The following is a 7177-nucleotide window of genomic DNA, read 5'->3' as shown; positions in this document are numbered from 1 at the left end:
AGAGAAAGACTCTGCCTCAAAAAAAAAAAAAAAAAAAAAAAAATTGGGCCACTGACTAAATACTACTGACATTATCATTTGTATAAAATGAAGTAAAAAGAACAGTTTCTTCTATAATAATATTTACAAAGTAAAACACCTTAAAAAACTATTAACAAATAATCATCACTTGCAAAGTATGTATTTAGTATCATGAATCAAATACTAAGGTACAGTCTTTTTTTTTTTTTTTTTTTTTTGCTATTTAATATTCTGCTTCTTTGCTCACTCGTTGCTGCTTAATAAAGATCCATATCCTCTGCAGCTTATCAGTTCACCCTTTCATTTGACAGATTCGGCTGATGTACCAAAAGGATAAAATTATTCTTATGGGCAATTCGGATTTTTGCTTAAAGATGTGTTTTTTGGGGAGCAAAGTATTTCTGAAATCAGTCTTCCAGCAGTGAAATACTGATACAACCAAGTTAACAGTTGACTCTAAAATTGCCATCATATTATTTCAAAGGCAGACTACATGTTTTTGATAGCCTTATCCCTAAACTGGATTAAGCATAAACATGGTCAGAATAACATGTAGAAGAAAGCTACTGGAGTGGCAGCGATGTGCTGGTTTTCAACCTGGATGCTCATTAGCTGGTTGTATTCAGTTGGTGAAAATTCATCAGATTGTCGTCTTGTGATATGTTTACTTGTTTGTATTTTATATCATACTCAATAAAGAGTTTTTCTTTAAAAAAATGCTACCTTCACTGGCAATCACTGTGGATGTGTTTTACTAACTGTCTATCTGGTTAAAGTTCTATAGCGGTTGCTGCTTGAAACCAAGAAGTTCAGGGACCCAAATATTATAACCTCAAAGTTCATTTTTATATGCCTGGGCACAGTGAACAATAAAATCCTTTTAGCAATAATTAAACAGATAGGTTTAGCTCTCAAGTAGCTTGAGGCTATAGCTGCGGCTTGACCTCACAGAAAAAAACTGCTCTATGACCACAGCAAACCCCAAGAGACTGTGCCCTGAGTAACCAGCTGTGCCCGTCCATCTATCTGGCAGTTCAAGTTCAGGATACCAGAGCCAGTTGCTACAATCTGGTTACCAAGTCACACACCCACTGTCTCTCTCTGTCTAAATCCTTTCTCTTCCCCTCCTCCTCCAGGACGTCTCTAATGAGTTCTAGACTTCAACTCACCTCCTCCCATCTTTTCTGCCCTCAAACACACACATATACTCTCTATCTAAAACAAACACTAAAAGTTGACCACCCTTCAATGGCTTCTCCCCTTGTCTTTGTCAAATGCTTGCCTCTGCACCAGCCAATCTCTCTTCCCCCTTCCCAATACCCTCAGATTTCTGTTTGGGCATCTATAGAGTCCCAAGGAAGGTGACTTTCCTCTTGTTAGCTCCAGGGATGGATGGGGCATGTGGCCTAAGCCACGGTCTTCAATTTTGTTTTTCCTGCTTATGTGCACCTAAAAGTGTAAGTTACAGGGCAGAGCTGAGAGGCCAAAAGGATCTGAGTTCTTGGTAGTATCACTGAGCTTCCAGATCAAGCCTTGCCTTATGCTAGTCTTCTCTCTGATCCTTCCAGATATATTAGCTGACACATTTACTGTTTTAGCTTCCTTGAGGTGGAATTCCTGGTGCTTTTAACAAAAACATAGTAATTGAAACACTTTAATACATTTCTCTTTTATTTATTTATTTTTTTTGAGATAGTTTTACTCTTGTTGCCCAGGCTGGAGCACAACGGCGCGATCTCCACTCACCGCAACCTCCACTTCCCGGGTTCAAGTGATTCTCCTGTCTCAGCCTCCCAAGTAGGTAGGATTACAGGCATGTACCACCACGCCCAGCTAATTTTGTATTTTTAGTAGAGACGGGGTTTCTTCATGTTGGTCAGGCTGGTCTCGAACTCCTGACCTCAGGTGATCTGCCTGCCTCGGCCTCCCAAAGTGCTGGGATTACAGGAGTGAGCCAGCATGCCTTGCCATAAATTTCTCATACATACAAATGGTCCATGCCCACTGGCTCCATTCCCTTATCACTTCCTCTTGACCCACCTAAAATCAGCTTGGCTAAGGGGTAAAGATACGAACCAACTGCCTCTCTAAGGGTCCATAGCCTTTTATTTATTTATTTACTTTTTTTTTTTTTGAGATGGAGTTTCACTCTGTCACCCAGGCTGGAGTGCAGTGGTGCAATTTCAGCTTACAGCAACCTCCACCTCCCAGGTTCAAGTGATTCTCCTGCCTCAGCCTCCTGAGTAGCTGGGATTATAGGCGTGCACCACCACACCCAGCTAATTTTTGTATTTTTAGTAGAGACAGAGTTTCACCATTTTGGTCAGGTTGGTCTTGAACTCCTGACATCATGTGATCCACCCGCCTCGGCCTCCCAAAGTGCTGGGATTACAGGCGTGAGCCACTGCGCTCAGCCTTTTTTTTTTTTTTGAGACAGGGTCCCACTCTGTTGCCCAGGCTGGAGTGCCACAGTCTTTTTCACAATGGCATTTATTTCACTTTGTCATGTGTTGTCTAAGTCTAGCATTCCTTATCTACAATTTTGAAATCCAAAATGCTTTAAAAAAACAAAAAGCTATTTTAAAAAACATAAGTTTGCACTTTCACAACAAAACTTAACTGAAGGTGGTGTAGAGACATGTATCTCTCTTTATCCCAGTTAGTGTGAGGATTTATGTGCAGAGATGATTTCACTGCAGAAATATTAGGTTGTTTGATTCTGAGGTGCTCTCTCACATCCTGCTGGGGATGTTATGGAGTATAGATACACAACTCTTAATCCACAACCTTTGGGGCCTGGTGCATCTGGAACTCAGTATTTCAATAACTTTCGGAAAGTTTTACAGTGCACATCACATATATTACCCTGCTGGGAGTATGACATAATATTCAGTAGTTCTTTAGGGAGAAACTGCCTGCAAAGCAGGAAGAACGTTCAAAGCTTCTGGCAGAACAGTGGGAATCCACTGATAACATTACAGGGATAGATACCTGGTAGTCAAAGAAAATTCCTTCATTGATACAGCAGTAGTCTGCACTGTCTCGGAAAAAGAAATTAATGTCTATGTGATACTGTAATGGTGGATGTATGACGTTAGTCAGAATCCACAGAGTGTACAACACAGAGTGAACTCCAATGTAAGCTATGGACTGTCAAAGGCAGACATACTGTATTGGGTAGTATATTGGATCAGATAACTTCAAAGATACCATCTAGCCTGTCCACAATTCCCCTCTGTAAGCCCCCCACTCTTTTAGAATATCTCAGACTCATCTCATATCTGTAAGCCCTGCCCACACATTCTGTCGAAACTCACATACGCCTCTAATCTCCAACTTGAACTCTTCTCTCATAGTCTACACTATACTTCCAGATTTGCTTCTCTAACCTACTGCATGCTTCTCCCTCCTTTTTCCTCAAGACCTTCAGTGACTTCTATTGCTTACTGAGCCAAGGCCAGAGAGTTCCCCTGGGCATTTAAGGTCTTACTGAATTCAATAGGTATTCCTTTACCCATGCAAACTTTTAGATCACTCTTCCTCCACAAGGGCCCTCTATTAAGAGAAAATACCTAAGAGAATATTTGTCAAAGCGGCCCTGACGCCTATTCCTCTCACACCTCTCCACCATTTACCATTGACCGATTTGAAATATGTCCCTTTGGGTTCTTTTTGTCATTAGCACAGTCACTCAATTCTTATGCATTAATCTTCTTAGCTCCTCCGAATTGCTCTACCCTTTCAAAAACTGTTTGGTTGTTCTAATCTAATATTTCTCTCACGATCATTGTACTTACTTAAGTTGTGCTCTCTGAGCTTTTAAACATCATTTTCCAAAGGGGAATCTTTGGTGAATTATACTCCCTCTGAATATCTGATCCATATAAGAAACTCTAAATTTGCATTCCACACATTTAACAGTGCATATTATCAGATTCATCCGTAGGAAAAATTAATTATCCCACTGTTTTTAATAGAAGATCAGGGAGAGAAGGGATCATTTTCTTGACATATAAAAGCACCATTCAATCATGAACAATTTAGCTAAAAGAAAAGAATTAACTTGTATTTGAAATATGTCATTTTCTGTCATTCCTGGAACATAGAGAGAAGACTTGTTCCCTGAGATCAAAACTCAGAATGCCATTTTTCTTGATTTTGGTCTATTTTATCTTTCATCTTTGTCACTTACATGTTTTATTGGTTTGCTTTTTGTCGAAGCACATGCCAATAAACTAATATGAAGCTTTAGGCTTCTGTAGCGTCTCATCTAAACATAAATCTAAGATTTCAAAGAGTGAGTCAATGTCCCTCTAGTCTTTAGGTTTTTTTGTTTGTTTGTTTGTTTGTTTTTTGCTTGCTTGCTTGAAGACAGGGTCTTGCTCTATCAGCCAGTCTGAAGTGCAGTGGTGCAATCATGGCGCTCACTGCAGCCTTGAACTGCTAGGCTCAAGCAATACTCCTGCCTCAGCCTCTTGAGTAGCTAGGACTTCAGACATGAGTCACCATGTCTGACTCTTTTTTTTTTTTTTTTTTTTAATAGAAATAGGGTCTTGCTTTGTTGCCCAGGTCGGTCTTAAGTTCTTGGCCTCCATTGATCCTCCTGCCCTGGCTTGCCAAAGTGCTAGGATTACAGGTGTGAGCCACCATGCCCAGTCCCCAGTCTTTGATTTTATTTACTTTGATTGCCAAAAATAAGCCAGAGGAAAATTATTGTGAAATTTCTTTTAAATGTCAACCCATTTCTTGACTGACTTGCTATAGAAGAAGACTTGAGGATTATTCACATCCAATAGCCTCAAGAGAAAATAACTTTTCTATAAAATAGCCTGGTCCTTCAGCAATTATCACCCAAACTTTTCTAAGCAAATAAAACCAATGTATCAAGAATTTTGACAATATTGAAGGAAGATCTGCCAATGACATACATTGACACAATTAGAATAAAGTAATGACTTCCTAGATGGGATGGTTAATTTTATGGGTCAACTTGGCCAGGCCCGAGTACCCAGTTTTGGGTCAAGCACCAGTGTAGATATTGTTGTGAAGGGATTTTTATTTTTTGAGACAGGGTCTTGCTCTGTCACCCAGTCTGGAGTGCACTGGTGCGATCATAGCTCACTGCAACCTCAACTTCTTAGGCTCAAGTGATCCTCCTGCCTCAGCCTCCCAAGTAACTGGGACCACAGGCATATGCACCATGACTGGGGCTAAAATTTTTTATTTTGTAGAGACTGGGTCTCACTATGTTGCCCAGGCTGGGCTGGTCTCTAACTCCTAGGCTCAACCTATCCTCCCACCTTGGCCTCCCAAAGTGCTGGAATTACAGGCAGCAGCCCCCATGCCTGGCCAAAGAGATTTTTTAAAGATGTGATTAACATTTAAATGACCAGACTTCAAGTAAAGCAGATTACTCCCTATAATGTGGGAGGGCCTCATTCAATCAGTTGAAGGTCTGAAAAGACTGAAGTCACCAAAGGACTTAAGACTACAACATCAACTCTTTCCTGGCTCTTCAGCCTGCTAACCCTGCTCTGCTGATTTCAAATGGCCAGCCTCACAACAGTGTGAGCCAATTCCTTCAAATAAATCTCTCGCTTTCTCTGTGTGTGTGTGTGTGTGCACACACGTGTGTTTGACTCCTTGGAGACTCCTGACTAATAAAGCAGATATGCATACTTACAGTTGAAGCATACAAGTGAGAACATAGCAATGTGATACAGAACAAACAAATAGTAGTGCTTACAAGTAGGAAAATGTCTTGACCTTATCCCCTTCTCCTCCAGCTAAGGTCCACACTTTGCTAGGATGACAGTACATTATTTCATAAAATAATAAGTATTTGAAATTATTATAAAAACTGGAATGATCTCTTCAAATCAACAAATGTGCTGCCCCTGAATTTGCAGGTTCATACTGCTTGCTCGGGTACTGCCCCAAGTCACCTTTGAGCCAGCACTACGCTGTCACTGAGTCGAATCTTGCAGCTTCTGGAATGTAGGAATTTACTTGGTGAGGCACAAGTCTGGGTTTTCAAGTTGTGGATTAATGGACCAAAGGAAAATCAAAAAATGAAAGAGCACCAAACTTGTAAATTCAATAACTAGAGGTGAGAGGAATAGAGACATCTGTTATTAGTAATTGACAGTTTGTCAAAGAAACACGCATTTGGAAGTGAAGGTGATTATCTCAGTTTTTAACATGAGATAGACGTCTTGGAAAAGTCTACACAAAATTGGGAGTACAGGCAGAAACAGGAAGTATAGTAGGCACAAGCTTTTTTTATCTGCTCAGAATTTCTTTAGGCAACTACCCTTCCCCCACTCCCAGTCTCCATCGTTCTGAGACTGACTCAGTCTCCAGGATTCAGGAGTCCGTCATCCTTTTGGCCATAAATGATTGGCATAGGGATTAGCTTGCCAAGTTCAGCAAATAAAAATACAGGATGTTCAGTTACATTTTAATTTTGGATAAATACAATTTTTTTAGTATAAGCTTGTCTCAAATATTGCATAAGGCATACTTATAGTAAAAAAAAGTTGTTTTTCTGAAATTCACGGATCGGGAATCCTACTTAGTGATGAAAATGTGACATTAACCAGGCCAATCAGAGCCCTTCCAGAATTGGTACTGGAACTCCTGGGGAAAGTCTTTCTCTTTTCCTTAGACTTTCTATCAGGACAGTGAAAACCTAGAGCTGCCACGGACTATATTTCCCACCACAGACAGCGAGCTTGTTGCAGGTATGAAGACAATACAGAGAAAAGCACAGTCAAGTAATGGAGAAAAAGAGCAATTCCTGGAGGTGTCATTTTCATCCCACGATTGAAGCCAGAATACATTTTGTTTGTTTGTTTGCATCACATTGATTTGAGTTTCCATCACAACCAAAGTGTCCTAACTAAGTACAGGGTAAGCAGCCAGGGCTAGAAATGATTTTAAAATTCATTCATGTTGATGGAAGCTGCCAGGTAGAGCAAGTTCTTGAATTCAGAGAACCCTTGGGTTTCTAGATCTGGGACTGGTTGCATTTGGGGATGGCTATTGGAGGTCTATACCAGGAAAAATAGAAATGCTTCCTGTCTTAGGGGGGCTTCTCAAGAACTCCATGGTCTTTTCACCTCTGAGTGTATATTTCTCCTTCCTGATTTTATAG

This window comes from Piliocolobus tephrosceles, chromosome 16 (genome assembly GCF_002776525.5).
Source record: "Piliocolobus tephrosceles isolate RC106 chromosome 16, ASM277652v3, whole genome shotgun sequence".
Taxonomy (NCBI): domain Eukaryota; kingdom Metazoa; phylum Chordata; class Mammalia; order Primates; family Cercopithecidae; genus Piliocolobus; species Piliocolobus tephrosceles.
Note: the sequence above shows the minus strand (reverse complement) of the source record.